The 20,493-nt window shown below is 38.8% G+C and overlaps 1 protein-coding gene across 17 annotated transcripts in view; it reads right to left on the reverse strand.

Moving 5' to 3' along the window:
• MEF2C (myocyte enhancer factor 2C) overlaps positions 1 to 20,493 on the reverse strand; it is a 382,771-nt gene that overhangs the window by 222,235 nt on the left and 140,043 nt on the right. The window contains exon 1 of one of the 17 annotated variants that reach the window (XM_063963976.1): positions 9,220 to 9,453. The exons of the other annotated variants lie outside the window; for them this stretch is intronic. The gene's annotated coding sequence lies outside the window, so the exon portion shown is untranslated. Of the gene's footprint in view, positions 1 to 9,219; positions 9,454 to 20,493 lie in introns of those variants that run through there. 17 annotated transcript variants of the gene reach the window in all.

The following is a 20,493-nucleotide window of genomic DNA, read 5'->3' on the forward strand; positions in this document are numbered from 1 at the left end:
TTGTTTAGAGGTACTGAGGGAGAAATATATTATTGAAAATTATTTGATAGCATAGTATCAGCACAGTTTCATGAAGAGCCATGCATGCCAAAGAAAAATGACTTATTTTTACAAGAAAATACATTTCTAACAGGATCTACAGTATGTAGTGCATCCAATGTGATAAAGTTGGATTATGCAATGTACTTCAATACTGTTTCATATAACAGTTTAGTAAATAAGACGAGAGAACTAGGTAAAGAAAAAAAGTACGTATATGGGTAGAGAATTGGCTGAAGGATACAGGAGAAATTGTAGTTATATATGGAATATATTCAGAAAGGTATAAAGTTTTCCATGTATTTTCCAGCCTTCCCATTAATGACCTTTTAGATGGCCCCAAAAAGAAGGTATATAAAAATCTCTGTTTGCTAATGGCACTAAACTGTGTATTGTTATTAACATTGTACAGGATAGTACCTTGCTACAAAAGGATTTATACAAAATAGCAAACTGGTAAATTAAATGGTAGATTCAATTTAATGTAAATTAATTCAGACATATGCTCCTATGCCATGGTACTGAGTTTTCTAGTTACACATTAAAAAATAATGAAATAGTTGAAATATTAAATGAAATCGGACATGGAATACTAGTGTGCAGAAGGCTGTAGAGCAGTGCTCAGTGCCAGGGAGGAGCTGCAAAGGTGTATAAAATCCTGGCATGCATATGATACAAACACAATATTGCCATTGTATACTGTACGTGGCTAGTTAGATTATATCTTAAATATAGCATAAAGTTTTACATTTTATTATTTTTTATTCTTATGACACCACAAGGGTTCTATATTGCTGCACTAAGGGGACAAAACAAATAAACACATTTTTATTATAAATGATCCAGTAACAGACAAGTTTTCAGATACATCCATATAAGAAACACATGAGAACCGGTGAGGAGTCAGAGGTGGGCAACCTTGTTAACAAAGGTTACAAGTAAAAACTATATTTCTTTACTTTGAAAAAGAGACGTGACATAATATGTATATGTGATTTCTATGTATCACTATAGGGGACAATGAAGGTGAAATCAATTGCAATTAGGAGAATGGAATAAAGAATGTTTTACCATCAGCAAAGGAAGGGGTTCTTAACAATAGGAGTGGTTGCACTGCGGGGGTTTGGAAGGAATATTTTTCTCTTTGCCCCTAAACTGGCAACTGTTTCCTTGGAGGGGGTGTAGGGATGACTTTCTCTATAACAACCCATTATGTAAGCTCTCACGAGTAGGGCCCTCTTCCCTCATGTGCTTATCCTTTTCTTACTTTAATAATCCTCAACTGCCCAAATCCTGCAGTTTTTTGGCCACCTTGAAATTTATCTCTATGTCGCCTATTGAGTAGTTATGCTTAGTTACCCTATTCTTGTCCTATATTGCCTTCAACTGTAAGTCACTGTTTTCATGTTTTGATTATGTGCATATGTACTCTGTAATTGGGCGCTGCGGAACTCTTGTAGCACCATATAAATAATGGATAATAATAATAATAATAATAATAATAATTAGAATTTATGAAAGATTTAATATGAGGGTTATTTTTCCAACCTTACAATTTTCAAATTATTATGTTTGGCCCATAAACCAATGATGCACAAGTGTCCTTAAAGGTTTCCTTATGCTTTCCTACCTCACTGATATCCCCCATAGTTATAATCTGTACTCCAAATAGTATAAGTTGAAGACATAGTATAACATTTCAAAGGCTATGGTAACACTGAAAACTACTTGTATTTGTTCATTAACTACTGTATGACTATCCTGCTCCACTGAAATAAATACTGAGATTACAGAAACCTGTGAATAGAGATGTAGTTTAACCGGTCGGAACAGAGTTTCAGTCATCAAGTTCTAGGTGTCCTATCACCTAAAACTACAATTAGTCGACTTTCCATGGCAATTTATGTCCACTATTGAATCACTGATGATTCACTCGCCTTACGTGCTGCTTAATCTGATTAAATACCTCCAGACGTGAATTAAATTAGCACTCAAACTTAAGCAAGTGCTACATACTGTTGTAATGAGTGGAGTTGATGAAAATAATAATTTATGTTATAAAATTAATATATTTTTTTTGTACCCGTCACACTTGAATTTAACAGAAGACATTGTTAAGTGTGTTTGAAACTGACACTTGGGACAGTATTTTATGCTAGTTATACTGTGCAGTATAGTATTTTTAAATGCAATAACATGACTGACAGAGACCTGCAACCTGCCTATGTGTAAAGTCAAAGCAGATTATGCGAGTGTCTTATACACATAAATTTATGAGCTATTCTCAGTGCTAACAATATGCAGAATGAGCATCCGTAAGGGAGCCCATTAAAATATGCATTAAGATGTATTATGTGACCTAAAAACTCATACCTATAAATTAAAAACTACAAATGTTAGCATGTCTTGTACTTTTTAATTTACATGCTGCTTTACAAAATGCATTAATTTAATAGGTAGCTATACCATATTTCTACATTTAAATAATTTAAGTATATAAGCTAAAAAAAAACCTGTAATATTTAATTTTGACTGACCCCGTTTTACTCCATTTTATTTTAAATTATAAAGAATGATTTTTGCAAGTGTATGTTGTCCCATTGGGCCATTTCAAATGAGTATTTCATACCTATTTAGAGTAAAAAAAAACTAATTCTGATTGTAATGAAGTGTTTCATACGTAATTTACTTATTTCTGAAAGAGCCACAACTTCCAAGATGATAAGGAACCTTTTCTCGTATCTACCAGATGTCTGAATTCTAGAGCAAAAATCATATATGTGAATAAAAAACTGAATTCATAGACAGAAGAATAGATATATTTTGATTCAGTACCAATTTCTAGATACGAAATGCTATTTTGAAGGCTTTTTTGTATTATTTAAATACAATATTATTTTAATGCTCTGCAAAAAATTAAATTTCTGCTATTTTAAGTGGTGTTCAATGTCTTTTTTTTAATAGCTATCCTAATCCTGTTTATATACTGTAGGTCGTATTGTATAGAGTGCTGCCTTGTACTTCTACATCATACTGTATGTGGGGTCCACTTTTAATTAGGCTGCTAAGTGATAATGAAAATGAGCGTACATTCTTTTACGAATGTATAGCAAGACACGTTTGGATTACAGTTCTTGCAGATGTGGAATTTGCATTTCCTTTGTTGATTTCGGTAAAATATAAGAAAATAATACCTTACTTTGCCTTTGTTCCTCATCAAAGCTCAGAGAAATGGAACTACTGTATGAGTGGAGGCTGTTGTAGGCTCTACTGTATTTTTCTAGGTATAATTGATCACTGACAAAGAGCAGGGTTCTTATAGTGTTCACCTCTGACTTGTACAATAGCAAACAGATCTATTACCCTTGAGATTATATGATGAAGACCTTGGTCTTGTTGAAACAAATTGGGTATCTCGGGGGATATGTCAATAAAAGCTCAGCATCTCAGGAGATTCCTTTGCACAGCTATATAATTCAACTGAGATTGGGGGCAACAATAGAACTTGTTATTTTGTGTAGTTTCAAAAGCTAACATGCATTTTAAACATTTGAACTGATTTCTGATTGGCCCTTGGCCATCTATGGATGTTGGGTCCTGCAAAAGCCCTACTACTGGTTTACCATGTTGTGTAGGTGGCACAGTAATGCAAATGGCATAGAGTCATCATACATAACGAAAGTGATGAACCTCAGTTCTTTTACTACTGGGAAGTGGACAAATAGGGGCATGTCACAAATACAGTATAGTTCCCAAAAGTTTTTCATGTCTTGCAATAAACATCATTGAAAGCTGTTGAACATAGAGTATTATCAATCCATAGAGTACTCCCACAAATATTGCGTAACCAAACTAGTCCGATTAATCACTGTAGTGCAAAGCATTATAAAATTTTAAAAAGAACATGTATATTATGAAGTTATAACCCATGTGTTATATACACCTGGAGTACATGAAGTATACAAGCAATACCGTAAAACGAGGTGCGGCCATTTTTTGTGTGAATTGCCACCAATTATTAACACAAATAAATACCTGGTCAATCTTTTAAAACTTTCAATGTTCCTAAAATGGCATTTCTGTCTGTACTATGATATTCTCATATAAATACAACATCAGACAGGGCTGTTGACGTAAGGAGTTTTTTTGCAATGTAATACAGTCTATGTTGCTGGTCACTTGCAGACCTATATAAAATGAAGTGTGCTTCTATGTCAGTGCTATTGTACATGCAATGAGGTCATAAACATTCCCAATTACCATAAATTATCAGTGTGTGCAAACCATATGAAGAATTCACTTAAATATTAGCTGTGTACAGACTTTGTAAGTGTATTTTTGCTGGCCTATGAAAACACGCATGACCAATCATGCATGTGCTTAGGTTTAAACTAATGATAAGCACAAAATGAAGCAAAGAAGAACCATTCATACTGAACAGCCTACAAAATGACTATACTTTGTACTGGAACATTTGCATCCTTCGTTATTGATGGAACAACAACAAAAAAAAGAAAGAAAACAAAAAAGGATTTTTGTTGCATTATATATAGTAAATGTGTGTTCCTGTTGTAGTCTAACATTATGACACCTATAATACATGGTAGTGAAGTTACAATACTGTAAACTGTTCCTTATTGGGAATACGTATGTGCTTATTCCAAAAAAGATATACAGTAGGCTATATGGGTAATTAATCATCTATGACGCCATTGTTGTGTATTGTTATGCTATTGTATCTTGTATTAATGTGAGGTTTCTTGCTGAACCTTTGTGAACAGAGTCTACCTACCAGATTGTTTTATCAGAAATTCCGGTTCTGGGCTTGAATACTCACTTTTAGTGTTTTATACAATTAGATATGAACACGTGCTTCCTCGGAATGAAAGCTGTAAGAGTTAACCCACATCCTGACTCACTAACGACACTGATTTGTCACTTTGAAATAAAGTATTATTATTTGTATTATTATAGTATACTTTCTTTCCTTTATAAATGGATTGTTAATTCCAAGGCAGATGTTACCTTTAAAAAGTCTGCCTGAAACGCATTGCTAGTTACAATGCATCACCATGCCAAACAAACACCCACTACATCAGTCAATACAAAACATATACAGAATAGCACAATAAAGCCTGACTGTGCCATTATAATACACTTAGAAGAAATAAATGCATACCATGTAGAATACTGTTAATGCATTATTATTATTATTTTCATACTGTAGTCAAAGAGGCGTATGTGTAGGTATAGGCTAAACCTAGACCTGTGTTCTCAACATAATTGTAGTGAAAGAGTGGTTCTAAAAGTGAGATATTACAAACATGTTTAACTGTCCCATGCAAAATAGCAGGCACCAATGTTAAAGGTGCAGATGCGTTACATGGCGAGAAAGAGGGACTTCAAGGAGAGGGACATGATCAAATAAAAAATGGATTATAGGTAAGGAGGGGGGCACTTCTAAACTCTATACTACAAAACTGCTGAAAAGGGTCACATAACAATCACAATCAAGCATAAACTTTTCAGCATTGGAAAATCTTGACTTGTCCCTGTATTAAAAATATAATTACATTTAGGGTAAAATTAACCTTTTTTTATGCAATGTCAATTGTATTGCAATAATACCATTTGTAATGCTTCATTTGCATGATGGCAAATTTGCTTTGCCTATCGGCTTAAGACAGTTGTGTTGATCTGGTTGAGACAGTTGTGTTGATCTGGTTGGCTGATAATGACTTAATAATTACTTGTAAAGACAGAGCTTGTGAGACTTTTTTATCAACTCTGCAAAATGTGTGTGCGTGTGTGTGTGTATAAAATATTTAAAGGGACTTATGTCCAAATCTGTCCCAATATATTGATCATCCTGTCCACATTAATCTTAGATTGATACCATTTAACAGCAAACATACAGGCTATTCAACAGCAAACGTACAGGCTACTGTGAAACAATTTAACAAATCAATATCTACATTTACAACTGTCAACTTGGAATAAATCAGATATTTAAAATACTATGTGTATTAATCTGTTGTAACATTTTTTACAATTTCATTATGCAACATTTTTTTATTTCATCATTTTTTTATTTTTTTATTTAATTAAACCATGTATTGGTTCTCTCTAGCTTTCTACACCACGTAAGCCAATAGTTATCCCGCCATAAAAATAGAAGTTGTAATGTCATTAAGGGCAGAATTCTAAGTTTTAAAACTTGTTCTAAAAAAATAAATCTATATTGTGCTGATAAAATGAATGCTATTGCCAGAATGTTAACATATGCAGACTAATTAAACACATACATTGATGTATTAAAATGTAGCAGTTTAGTTGGAAATTGTTCAATATTTGAATACATAATTACTGTTCTTTTTTCTTTTTCTTTTTGGCAAGACTTGCATTTAGCCATGACTAAACAGGGATAAGTCTTCCTTAGACTATAATCAAATAACCAAGAAGTGTGTGTTGCATGTGGAACAACTATTAGATGTTATCTCTGGTCGATCAGAGTGACAAGTGAACTGCTTAATCCTTCTTTTATCCGACACACAACACTGATACTCCTGTTCACTCTACTTGAGGACTAACAAAGTTGATTTGATTTAATAGAAATGACAGATTCAACTAAACAGGCAAAGACTATGGCACTCCTGCCCCAAAAGTGCAGTGAGATGAATGTAACCCAGCAAAGACACTAAACATTAATCACCTGACCTATAGCACTGTTCAAACCCGCTTGGCTGAAGAGTATGCCATGGTACAAGAGGAATTACAATCCTCTAAATGTAAAAACACGCACTTATATATATTCTATTTACACACACACACACACACACACACACACACACACACACACACACACACACACACACTAACTTTATGAAGTCTAATTAACCAGTTGGTCGGTTATAAAGTTGCACCCACTACTGGTAATAATGTCCTACTAGTGGCCGTCACCTATAGCCCCATACACAGGTGCCGCCCTCACTAAACAAACTGGTCCCTTTAAAATGACCTTTTATTCTAATTATTGTTATTGTTATTATATGGTGCTTGAAACCAGTGGTATGTTTCTTTTACAATTATGATTTTAAACATGATAAAATAATACAAGTTAAACAGCAGAGATAGAGGTAATATTAAGAAGCATCTTTAATCTCTATACTAAAGTAGCTCTTATAAAAGAATATTAACTAAACAGATCTATCTAATAATCAGGTTAATAAAGTTAACAGGAAACAAGATGTTCTCCCCACAGAAACATTCTTTTTCTGGTAATTTAATATGAGAAAGACGTTTACCAAATTACTTGTTAATAAACTGACAATTAGCTGCCACTTACATTTGCAAAGCACTTTAACATCATAAAATATTATTGACAAATAAATGTTAGATTTTCTGTAGTATGAAATGATGTGCCTTATGTTAAACATATATAAACTTCCAAAACGGATGCACTGTTAATGTCTATGACTAAATTCAAAGCGAGGCTTTTATATCAGCCTAATAATCGGACCACCAGCTACTGATTTAGAAAAAAGAATGGATGGAAGCATGCATTCTCAAGTGACCGGGTAATGTTCTTTTACCCTAATTATTATTGTTATTCATTTACAATAGTTCCTTAATAGTATAACTTTTGAATTGAAAAGTGTTCTGCCTCCTCTAGATAACAGTTTTAAAACTATTTGTATATACATGAACTGTGGCCTTTATTAAAGTATAGGCTGAATGTTTGGTATTGAAATCAAATTTGAATTTGGAATGTTTTATGCTTACAGTATATGCTGATTGTTATACGCATGTTACAAATACACCAGATGTGTGAGGGAAACAAGAATATTGATGTAAAGGCCAAAATCCTAATCGATTTTTCCATAGTGAATGCCGAACATTCCTGCTTTTCAACATAGCAAAAAAACATAACTGTATGAGCTCTTAATGTGACTGGTGTGCGTGTGATGTGGCTGATCACAGGTGGTTATAGTGTCACAGGCTGCCAAGATGTAAGGGATTACACTTATTATGTTCTATATAAACATCTTAAGCCAGTAACCACAATATGCATCCTACTATTACAAAAGTTTTTAAGTTAAGTCGCTATTACTCTGTATCATGGAACATACTGGCAATGACAAAAACAAAACACCATTCTGTAGAAAGTTACAGAGTGATGGAAACAGCAAGCAAACATCTCACTGAACTGTAGCAGAGACTGATGTTGTGTCTCTTATGAAAACAGCTCAGCAGCAACTAGTGTCCAGGTGAACATACCCCCCCCCCCCCCCCCCAGTGTGTTGTGTGTGCTCCCTCCGCCCAAACAAATTAACCATCTCCTTCTTCCTAGCAAAGCTCCCGCCATCCTTTGAAACTGAAAATTAAAAAGTGTAATAAAACATGACATGCCCCTTCAAGCATATAAATCATTCAAAGTTTGGTTTCACTATCATCATTATTTATTATTTAACAACTGTGGTGTTTTAAGGTTAAGAATGAGGTTAATACTTGCAGGAATTGAGAGCACAAGCTGTGGCTCTGCTGATTGCAATTTTACTGCCTAATTAAAACAGTATAATGTACTTCGGATGAAACCTTGTAATAAATAGCAGTGGTCCCTGTGACAATAACCCTCTGGAATAGATCATGGGGTATCTGTGTATTTATTATGAGCTGAAGTGGCAATAAATGACCTTTTGGTGACATCTGAGAAGACACAATGTACTAATGTCAAGTTTTGGTGGTAATATGTATCTATTATTACATGTTCATAATAAAGCAGGCAAATGACAGGCAGTGCTCACATCCTGTAGGAAGTGTGTGTTATTGCTACAAAATACTTATGCAACCTGATCTGTGTTTGGAAAATGATAAAACTGGATACATGTGGAACAAGGTCATACTGTAACTGTCTGGGAACAGTCCTATCAGGACTGCTATGCACAGGCTAGAAGTCAGTTCTGTGCACTCTGGCCAGATGGGAAAGACACAGCAGCAGGGGAGAGTCCCAAAAGTGCCCGGACTTTTAAACTTTTAAATGAAAAGCTGGTAATGTGCTGGGGGCTATACTAATTACTATCAGTGAGAAGGAAGCCTGCGATTTAGCAACAGAGAATGATGATGCATCTACGTTTGCAAATGACATCTCCAACCTATAGGCTGTTAGAAAACTGTACTCACATGAGGCATCTGCTGCTGTGACTAGTCCTTCAGATGTTCTCTTCTCATTGGGATAATAGCAGGAAGGAAATGAGAGCTAGATGTGGGCTCTTCTTACTTCTGCTGCCTGTGTCCTGCTGGAGGGCTCCGGTCACTAATTCACTGTGCAGCAGCAGCAGCAGCTCTGGAGCACCAACTCAATCCAACAGTGGGCAGAGGGTGTCTGGGCACAGTCAGGGCAGGGGCTCTGTCTCTGCTGCCAGGATGGGAGAAAGTAACCGGAGGAGTCGTCCTGTAAGCGTCCAGGAAGGAAGTGACAGGAGACGAATGGGAAAAAGGGAGCTCTGAGCCTTTGTAGCATGGAGAGGAGGAAAAGGCAGTGGATTTAAAACTGAGTGCCGGGAGAGGTGTCGTTTTCTTACCTCCTCCTCTGCTTCTCCCCCTCTCTGTCTTTCTTCCTCTCCCTCCCTCTCTCTCTCTCTCTCTCTCTCTCTCTCTCTCTTCTTTCCTCCCCTGTTCACTCCCCCTCTTTCTGCACTCCCTTGTTTCTTTCTTCCTCTGGATAGATAGCTTCCTATTTTTATCTCCACACTACCTTCCCATTTTTCCCCTCACCCCTCTGTTTCCTGTTACATTGCCTTTTTAATCAGTATATGTCTGCTAATTTCTTTTCTCTCTGCCCCTCTTGTAGTCTATTCCACTGTCTGCTCCACAGTTACCAGTGACTTATAATGTAGTAATAATAATAATAATAATAATAATAATAATAATCATCTCTTTCACTCTTGGAAATAGAGAAGTGTGCTAGTAGCAGCCTAAGCATTTTATTAAAACAAACATATACAGCTCCTCAACCTCCAGCCTCAACTAGATTGATAAATTACTCCGCTCCACTACTTTAATTATGTATATGGTATGCAGAATAAATCACCCAACTGCAGCACCTCAATCAAGCACTTTTAAATGATAATTGCGTCTGGGTGAATCAATCTTTTCATTTCTGACATTTTGCTAATTTTAGTTTTGCAGTGTTAATGCTATGCCAGGAGGAGTCCTAATGACAATCCTGCTCCTCACACAATTATTTCCCAGGCTAAGAAGCTGTCCTGCAAGTACCTGGGATTCGGAGTGACTGATCACACAAGTGTGTGTGTGTGTGTGTGTGTGTGTGTGTGTGTGTGTGTGTGTGTGTGTGTGTGTGTGTGTGGGTTTGTGTCTTGAAAGCTCTGTTGTTGTTACTACTCTGATTTTTTTTTTTTTGTATTTGCAGGGAAAATAAAATAAAGTTTTGATGTTATATTAAATATTCAATTGGGGTAATTTTTGCGAAGGCAAACAGAAATGGGCCTGCACAGCTTTTCTATATGTGGCCCCGTGTACTGAATAGGTGCACCCGCAACAACCTGACCCCAACTCCAAAATGGTTTCCGTTAGGACTGAATGAAGGAAAATTGCAGTTCTATACAGATTTTGACTGATGTAATAAAAACATTCATACATACAAAACTTTAAAAGGCCCTATGTTCACTCAGTCTCACAATTCATTTAAAGCTGCACTACCACCTGGTAGGAGTTTTCTAAGACATACCTCCCAACAGTCCCAATTTCAGTAAGATAGTCCTTATTCCAGGGGACTGTTACAGAATCCCACGAGCATGATGTTCTTGCTGATTTGCAGAGGTTTGGAAGGTTTTCCCATAGAATCTCTGATTGGGGACATGGCCGAGCCCACCAGGGGAAGGTCATGTATGTGAGGGAGGTGGAATTCATTTTGCCCTTTATGATATAGTCAAGTCCCCAGTATGTCATAGCAATGCCTCTCATCCTATTTTACCACTGGCCAATGCTGGTATGTGCCTGGGGCTGCTGTATGCTGCCATGTTTCCCAGGTGGTGGGCACCATAGTAAAATATTGTACTAGATGGTAGCGCAGCTTTACATTAATTACGGAAGTGAGAGAACATTGGCACTTTATTGCATATTGAACTTTTATGTGCTTGAATGTGAATGTTTTCATTACGTCATCTGCCTAGAAAAACGATTTTCCTCAAGTGTACAACTGAGATGTGCAAAGTGAGTCCAGTTAAAAGTATAGAGACCATGATAGTTTAGAAAAATGTTATTTGCATACATAGAACACCTGTCTAAATATGCCCTCCCTCAGGACCATCTTAATGTATGGGCACACTGGGCAACTGCCTAGGGCCCCATGATTCTAGGGGCCTTTGAACAGGGGTGGGCTGTTGCCTCCAGAGCTTCTTGGGAGGCAAGTTTAGAATGCTGCCTGGGCAGCTATAATTGATAATTACATTCAGAGAATCCTCTACCTGCCTCCCAGCCTGCAGTCATACAGTGAATGACTGCCAACATACTGATTGGTGGATGGCTGGTGCTGTCCACTAATCAGAGTGCTGACAGCCATTCACTGTATGGAAACGTGGAGAGATGGCACGGAACCGCAGGAGGGGTAAGTTATTAATTAATTAATTAGTGAATAGGTATGTAGGGGCCCCAGTGCATTGCTTTGCCCAGGGCCTACAATGCTCTTAAGATAGTCCTGCCCACTCTGGGCTTATTTAAATAATTCCATTGTGCAAAATGAAACTTGCTTTGCACCGTAGAGGAAAACTAGACACAATAAGGGCGATTCAAATGTTCCGTGTGCCCCCTGCTGTTCATCTAAATGAATGGGCATCTATTGGAGCAATTCAATTATTTCTCCAATCAGATGCCCATCAGCTATGGCATAAATGTTTTTCTTGAAGCCTCCGGAGGTGCAAGAAAAAATGTGTGAAAAGGTCTTGTTTGGGCACCCAACAGGGACGAAAATACCATACGGCATCTGCCTAGGGTGCCAGCATCTTGGGGGAGCATTAAGTTAATGACGAGATACCATATGAGTATGGTCTTGCGTGCTGTCAATTTAGCCCCCCTCTCCCGTAACTTTTCAGGAACGCCCATTAAAATTCACAGATACTGCAGCTGATTCTGTACCGCATCTCCGGGCGCTAACAAAATGCATGCACTGTGCACCTTTGATGCATGCAAGGCTTAAAACATCAGCTACTGGCGTGCGCAACGACACTGCATCTGACACAGAATCAGGCCCACCTGTGCTCTTAATTTGCACATAAACTGCCCCAAACTACTCAGCTTTGCAGATTAGCCCACAAGTACATGCATGCACCTGTGCAGGTGGATACATATGTGCAAAAATGGGCACATGGCAAAGCATCATTTTCATTACATACTGTATCTGTAAGTGAGCCCTATTGTATAAAAAATAAAAATAAATAAATAATTATTTAAACTGTTTGGTAGTTATTAAAAATAAGATTGATTTTGTGAAAGAGATGTATGAGGACTTTGGATGCCTTATTCAGTATTTTATCATTTGCTTAGGTTTTCTCCAAACTGTTTTTTTCAGCAAGTCTAATATGCCTCTAGCAAATCACATCAACAATTCTTCCCCATAGAGTTGTACAGGATTTAATACAAGAAGACTCCTAAATCTATGTATTTGCTTTTTCCGGGGAAATATATATATATATATATATATATATATATATATATATACACACAGGTTGAGTATCCCTTATCCAAAATGCTTGGGACCAGACGTATTTTGGATATCGGATTTTTCCGTACTTTGGAATAATTGCATACCATATTGAGATATCATGGTGATGGGACCTAAATCTAAGCACAGAATGCATTTATGTTACATATACACCTTATACACACAGCCTGAAGGTAATTTTAGCCAATATTTTTTATAACTTTGTGCATTAAACAAAGTGTGTCTACATTCACACAATTCATTTATGTTTCATATACACCTTATACACACAGCCTAAAGGTCATTTAATACAATATTTTTAATAACTTTGTGTACAGTATTAAACAAAGTTTGTGTACATTGAGTCATCAAAAAACAAAGGTTTCACTATCTCACTCTCATTCAAAAAAGTCCGTATTTCGGAATATTCCGTATTTCGGAATATTTGGATATGGGATACTCAACCTGTATATATATATATATATATATATATATATATACACTGCTCACAAAAATAAAGGGAACACTTAAACAACACAATGTAACTCCAAGTCAATCACACTTCTGTGAAATCAAACTGTCCACTGTCCACTTAGGAAGCAACACTGATTGACAATCAATTTCACATGCTGTTGTGCAAATGGAATGGACAACAGGTGGAAATTATAGGCAATCAGCAAGGCACCCCCAATAAAGGAGTTGTTCTGCAGGTGGTGACCACAGACCACTTCTCAGCTCCTATGCTTTCTGGCTGATGTTTTGGTCACTTTTGAAAGCTGGCGGTGCTTTCACTCTAGTGTTAGCATGAGACGGAGTCTACAACCCACACAAGTGGCTCAGGTAGTGCTGCTCATCCAGGATGGCACATCAATGCGAGCTGTGGCAAGAAGGTTTGCTGTGTCTGTCAGCGTAGTGTCCAGAGCATGGAGACGCTACCAGGAGACAGGCCAGTACATCAGGAGACGTGGAGGAGGCCGTAGGAGGGCAACAACCCAGCAGCAGGACTGCTACCTCTGCCTTTGTGCAAGGAGGAACAGGAGGAGCACTGCCAGAGCCCTGCAAAATGACCTCCAGCAAGCCACAAATGTGCATGTGTCTACTCAGATGATCAGAAACAGACTCCATGAGGGTGGTATAAGGGCCCAACGTCCACAGGTAGGGGTTGTGCTTACAGCCCAACACTGTGCAGGACGTTTGGCATTTGCCAGAGAACACCAAGATTGGCAAATTCGCCACTGGCGCCCTGTGCTCTTCACAGATGAAAGCAGGTTCTCACTGAGCACATGTGACAGACGTGACAGAGTCTGGAGATGCCAAGGAGAACGTTCTGCTGCCTGCAACATCCTCCAGCATGACCGGTTTGGCAGTGGATCAGTAATGGTGTGGGGTGGCATTTCTTTGGGGGGCCGCACAGCCCTCCATGTGCTCGAAAGAGGTAGCCTGACTGCCATTAGGTACCGAGATGAGATCCTCAGACCCCTTGTGAGACCATATGCTGGTGCGGTTGGCCCTGGGTTCCTCCTAATGCAAGACAATGCTAGACCTCATGTGGCTGGAGTGTGTCAGCAGTTCCTGCAAGATGAAGGCATTGATGCTATGGACTGGCCCACCCGTTCCCCAGACCTGAATCCAATTGAGCACATCTGGGACATCATGTCTCGCTCCATCCACCAACGCCACGTTGTGACTCCAAATCCAGACCTCCATGGGTTAATAAATTTGATTTCCATTGATCATTTTTGTGTGATTTTGTTGTCAGCACATTCAACTATGTAAAGAACAAAGTATTTAATAAGAATATTTCATTCATTCAGATCTAGGATGTGTTATTTTAGTGTTCCCTTTATTTTTTTGAGCAGTGTATATATATATATATATATATATATATATCGTAAAAACTGACCGTAGTTGCTCAATCTTGCATATACAGTGCATGGGCAGCAACTAAATACCCCAAGATCTGGCCGCAAAGTAGACTTGCGCACATTTCTGAATCAGGTCTTGTGTTTAAAAAACACAATTGTGTTAAAGACCAAAATAAAAACATGTCAGCGTGAGCCCTGTCCATACCTTGTGACATTTCACGTGGTAGCTGCATAAGTGAAGCCTCAATTCTCTTTAATGATATAAAGCAGGTCCTCCTGGATCACACTTTATAAAAGCTTGGTGAATGACAAATATTTTCCAAGTGTTTAAAAGTAACAAACATTTGTTTTCTATATGCACTGTGACCAATTTGTGGTGTTTTGTGGATTATTTAATATTTGTTTATTAGACATGTTACAGGAGAGTCTGTTTAGCAATTACATTTTTCTCACTGGGTTGTGTGGAAAATTGGAGATAACTGGATGAACATCACCAGGCCCATCCATAGTAAGGTGGTGTCTTCCCAGCCTGTGAGCTGTTTGAAGACAGGAAGCAGAAATTGGGGAAGATAAGTGAGGCTGCTACAGCAGTTGTGCTCCTATGCAGATAAACAACTTCCTTAGAAAAGCAGCCCTGGTGTTTAGATAAAGAGAGGCTAGACTAATGTAACTGGTCTAATGCTACCATATCATTATCGTAACTAGATCTGATTATAAGGCATTTGTTTGTTCCACTTTTCCAAAGCATCATTTCCACTACCAACTTTGTTTAAAGATTGTCATTATTTCCAAGTGATAACTGCTGAATCCCCCAGAGTTCATACTGGATACAGACTGAGACCAACCCATACAGTGCATAGATGTTAAATTGGATCACTTCTTTTGCTCATTATTTGGAGTAAATTATTTTGCACATATATTTATGAAATTCTCAGTATCAAGCATTTCTTATTAGTGTGTCGAATCCAAACACATTTAAATGTATAATTTCATGTATTGTGCAAGTTAAGTAGGTCATTTTCACTGTCGGTTTTACAGTTTGCATAAAAGTAAGAGTTAAATGTTACAGGGATTGTTCAGCTCAAACTAATTGTCCTCCATCCTCTTATCACCTCCCCCCCCCCCCCCTTCCATCTCCCTGCTTCCCAGCCTACATGGAAGTCAGAATCAGAATCAGCTTTATTGGCCAGGTATACTAGGAATTTGTCTTCGGTTTGCTATACAACAGCCAAGTAGGTAACAGATAAGCAGGTGGGGAAGGGGGGCAAGTAAAGTCACACAGATAGTTATACCGTAGGGACACAACTTAGTTACATGTACGTCTAGTCAGTCAATGTTCAGGAGATCAGCAGGCGGACCGCTTGGGGAAAGAAATGACGGGCCTGGTTGGCAAACCCACATTTCCATATGACTGATCTGCTTTATAGTAATATGGAGAGAAAATCCCTTAGCAGGATCAGGTTACAAGGGATACCAGTAATTACATATAATTGAGTATCACCTTTAAATCTCTGAAATTAGTTTCTCTTAAAAAATTGTAATCTGTAAACCTGGGCAAGGAAATGGAGGGTTGACTGTCTCAGCCAGCAGTGATACAAGGAATGTAGTAAATTGACATGTTAGTAAGAAAGGTAAAGCCTTTTTTATTCCAAGAATACATTCTGCCAAACACTGCCCCTACTGGCCAAAGGTATCATGAAAATGAAATGGTGTTTCGGTATACAAAGGGGGGGGGGGGTGGAACAATCGCGATGTAAACTGCCACTGATCGCATGCATACTTTCAGTGCTATTTTTTGTAGGAAAATAGGTTCAGGAACTGTGGGCAGGGCAGAGGTGCGCAGTAATGTGGGTGGAGCTACCAAAGGGGTGGGTAATCATTTGGCGCAAAAACTGATTTTTTTTTAACACATAATCTCCCGAGTAGTGCTATATATACACAAAATGCCCCCAGTAGTGCCAGATACACATAATGCACCCAGCAGTGCCAGTTACACAATGCCCCCAGAAGGTCTTGCACATAAGAAAAAAATGTGGGGGGAAAATGCAAAACATTATTTTAATTAACTGTCAACTCAGCATCCTACTTATAGCAGAAATGGTAAAAGTTGACAACGAAACTTTTAGGAAAGTTTTGCATCAAGATCTTAACATGACAAAAGTTTGTGCTAAGATGGTTACAAGGCTTCTCACTGCCGAGCAGAAAGAACATTTGTACAGACATTTTGGAACAAATTCAAGGGGATTTGCATTTTTTAGATAAAGTTATTACCTGTGATGAAACATGGATCTTCCAGTACGATCCTGAGGCAAAATGCCAGTCCATACACTGGAAAACACCATCATCCCCAAGAACGAAGAAAGCATGTAAAAGCAAATCCAAATTCAAAGCCATGTTTCTTATTTCTTAGCAAAAGGTGTTAATTTGGCAGACTTGGTACCAGAGGGCGCTACAGTGACTTAACGTTACTTCACAAAATGTTCTAGAAATTTTGCAGGAAAGAATCAGAAGAAAGAGGCCAGAGTTGTGGAGAAATGGTTTCATCCTCCATCAGGACAACGCGCCAGCCCACACAGCTCTCTCTGTGAAGCAGTTATTGTCCGAGAAATTGAATGCAGTGATAGAACACCCTCCATACTCACCTGACCTAGCACTGTGTGACTTCATTATATTCCCTAAAGTCAAAACTGTACTCAAGAGGACCCATTTTGCCTCAATTACTGAGGTAAAATAAGAAAACGACCGCGTTGTTGAGACACCTGACAAGTTAATGAACCACAGCGCAGCTCTGACCAATGGAAAAAAAATGCAGTAGTGTGTGGATGCAGAAGGGGAGGAGTAGAAGGGGAACACAGTTAAATTATAATATAATTATATGTAAATTATAGCATCTGTCTCAATACTTAATAATTAAACCTCGTATGCGACATGTGGCCAGACCTCAGAAAATGGCACTTTCGAAGGTTTGACTTGAAAGTTACCTTTGATGCATCCCATCCAAAAGAGCTGCACTAACATAAATGTAAAATTGGTGATTTTTAAGCATAATGTCCCCTTAAAGCAGCTCTCCCAGGCAGAGTGAGAAAAAAGCATACTATCTAAAGCTGGGTACCCACTACGCTATGTGTACCCTGCTGATATGTCGGCCCAACAGGCCAACATATCCGATCCTGGGTACACATCAGAACGATCTAATGTAGGACGGAAAGCTCACTGCTCTGTCCTTCATATGCATACACCAGGACTCATGCGATATTGCCCGGTTGATCATAAGGCACAACCGGGTGTCGTTGCATGTGACCGTGGGGATCCACATATCATGCATACACACTGAATGATATGCCTGATATTTCGTTTTTATTCGGCCAGAAATTACATATTGGGCTGATATCATCTCAGGGTGTGTCCGGCTTAAGGTTCCATTCACTGGAGCCTCATGGGTCATTCTCTATTGATTAGACACTAATGCACTTCAAAAAGCCGTTCTGAGATTAAAAATAATATAATAGTATATGAGAGTCCTATGTGTCCCAATATGATTACAAATGTAATATATACATAAATATCACAATATAGGAGATACTTTAGCTCTATAAAAATCCGGAGTTCAGACCATGTGATCAGTCCGGTCACATGACCTAACTGGGATTGCATCCTATCCAATAGGAGGGGAGTAAACAGTCTCAGCACCATAATTATCCAATCCCAAAACATATTACATCAGCAATCGTTGCAGTGTCTCATGGGATTTGTAGTGCTGAGCACTTATTCAATAGTAAACATATTTATCAGTACAAAACAATAATACTTCTATATACAGCAAAATAAATGAACATCCCATCCTATCTGCGTTTTTCCGGACACTCCTTAAAAATGGTCAGTTGTCACCCACAGAACGCCCTCTTCCTGTCAATCTCCTTGCGATCGCCGGTGTGTTCTGATTTTTCTCACCATCCCGTCGCTGCCCAGCGATCCCCGTTGCTGCGGTCCATCGCACCTGCGCTTTGCGGTGCATGTGCAGTTCAGACCTGAATGCCCGCTGTGCGAAAACGCACAGCAGCGATCAGATCTGAAGTAGCCCCTAAGTTTGCAGTGGTGAGATGTTTCTATATATAGGCATCTTGCAGGAATAATGCAGTATCTTTGAGAATACTAGTATTTGTTGCTCAATAAAAGCGCAGATTGACACCACTTAAAGATAGTGATCATACACAGAAAAATAAATGTTGTATATGTATATGAGATTTTCTGGCCTTTATATACAGTTTTACCTATTTGTTGGCCAGGATCAATCCATCAACTGTGCCTTTAAACAGTCCAGGCTGATTCACTTTGCTGCATTTGATTTAGATTGGAAAGTATTCACCCCTTTAACATTGCACTCAGAAGTGGCTGCTCTAGAGGTGGGGCTGCAGCACAGTCCAAAATTCAAATAGGGGAGTAGCACCAACTGCCACCCCAGATGCTGCCAAACACCGCCGGTTGGGAGACACAGGCAGTTGGTATGACTCCCTTATTTGAATTCTGGAATGCAGCCCCACCTCTTGAGCCGCCACTGGCACTCACTGTGAAAGGGTTTCACTAATTAGCTAAACATTCAGGGTTCTCTTTCCCTGGTGCCGATAAGTATAGGTCTGGAGAGATATCTGTAAATGCACCACCAAGGAAGAGGGATCGTCCAGAGTCATCTCCACTGGGCAATCAGGTTTAAGTTTAATGCATTAATGTTTCTACTTTTAGCACTGAACACACTTTACATCATCTCATCACATATAAAACATTAGGAATAGAGCCACCAAGGCTCACTCTGCCTCACTCTTGCTTTTCTAATGTGTTCTAATGTTGCTCTTGAAATGAATGCCTGTTCTGCAGCATGTATGTATGGGGTGACTGGCAACATGCATATATGACAAATAGCCATAACAGATTTTCCATTTACTCCAAGAAGCTAAAGCAACATGAAGAAGTCATACAGCATGTGAAAGAGTGAGGACAGCAGCGATAACATGAGTGGATCAGTCTCTGACATTGCACTGGATGGATGTCAGTCTACTTTGTTTCAGCATGGCATCAGTCCATTGATGTTGGAGGTTCTCCTTTGTGCAGAGGCCTCTGCTAAATCTCCATAGGGTAGTGGTCTTATATCTGTTTTGGAAGTTTTTCACATAATGGTTATTTTATGCTGACTTTTTCTTTGATAAATAATAACAAAGTAAAATCTGATATGGATATTTGAAATATATATATATATATACACATATATGTGTGTGTGTGTGTGTGTGTGTGTGTGTGTGTGTGTGTGTGTGTGTGTACAGTAGATAGATAGATTGATTGATATCCCTATCTATTTGAAGGAGTGAACTGAGAGGGGGAGAGTAAGGATGTGTGGGGAGCTCAGGGGGAAGAGGGGAGGGACATATGAAGTGGGAGCTAAGAAGAGCGCAGGGATGGTACCATAGGAGGGGTAAGCCTACAGTAAATAACCACACACTGTAGGGGCTGAACTAGGTGCAGAGCGGAGGAAGGCCCTGTAGTTGGGCGGAGAGGTGCCATGGGGAGGAAGGAGGGGAAGCAGCCAGAAAGACAATTACCTCCATCCTGACACTGCCCGTGGTAAGCCTAGATGGCCGCACTGCACCCCACAACCCAATAAATAGAGTGGTGACTCTAATATATTTGGGGGGGGGGGGGGGTGCATGATGCCCTTTGCCCCCCCTCCTCCCCCATTCCGACACCTATTACTGAGGGGCTGATTTTGTGATGCACGCATAGAGGCTGTAGTTGCGGAAAGCCTGCTTTACTAGCTTTATTGAGCTAATGAGAGCATCCGATCAGCTAATGCGGGGATCATGTGTCTGCAGTGCAAGCAGA

This window comes from Pseudophryne corroboree, chromosome 1 (genome assembly GCF_028390025.1).
Source record: "Pseudophryne corroboree isolate aPseCor3 chromosome 1, aPseCor3.hap2, whole genome shotgun sequence".
NCBI lineage: Eukaryota > Metazoa > Chordata > Amphibia > Anura > Myobatrachidae > Pseudophryne > Pseudophryne corroboree.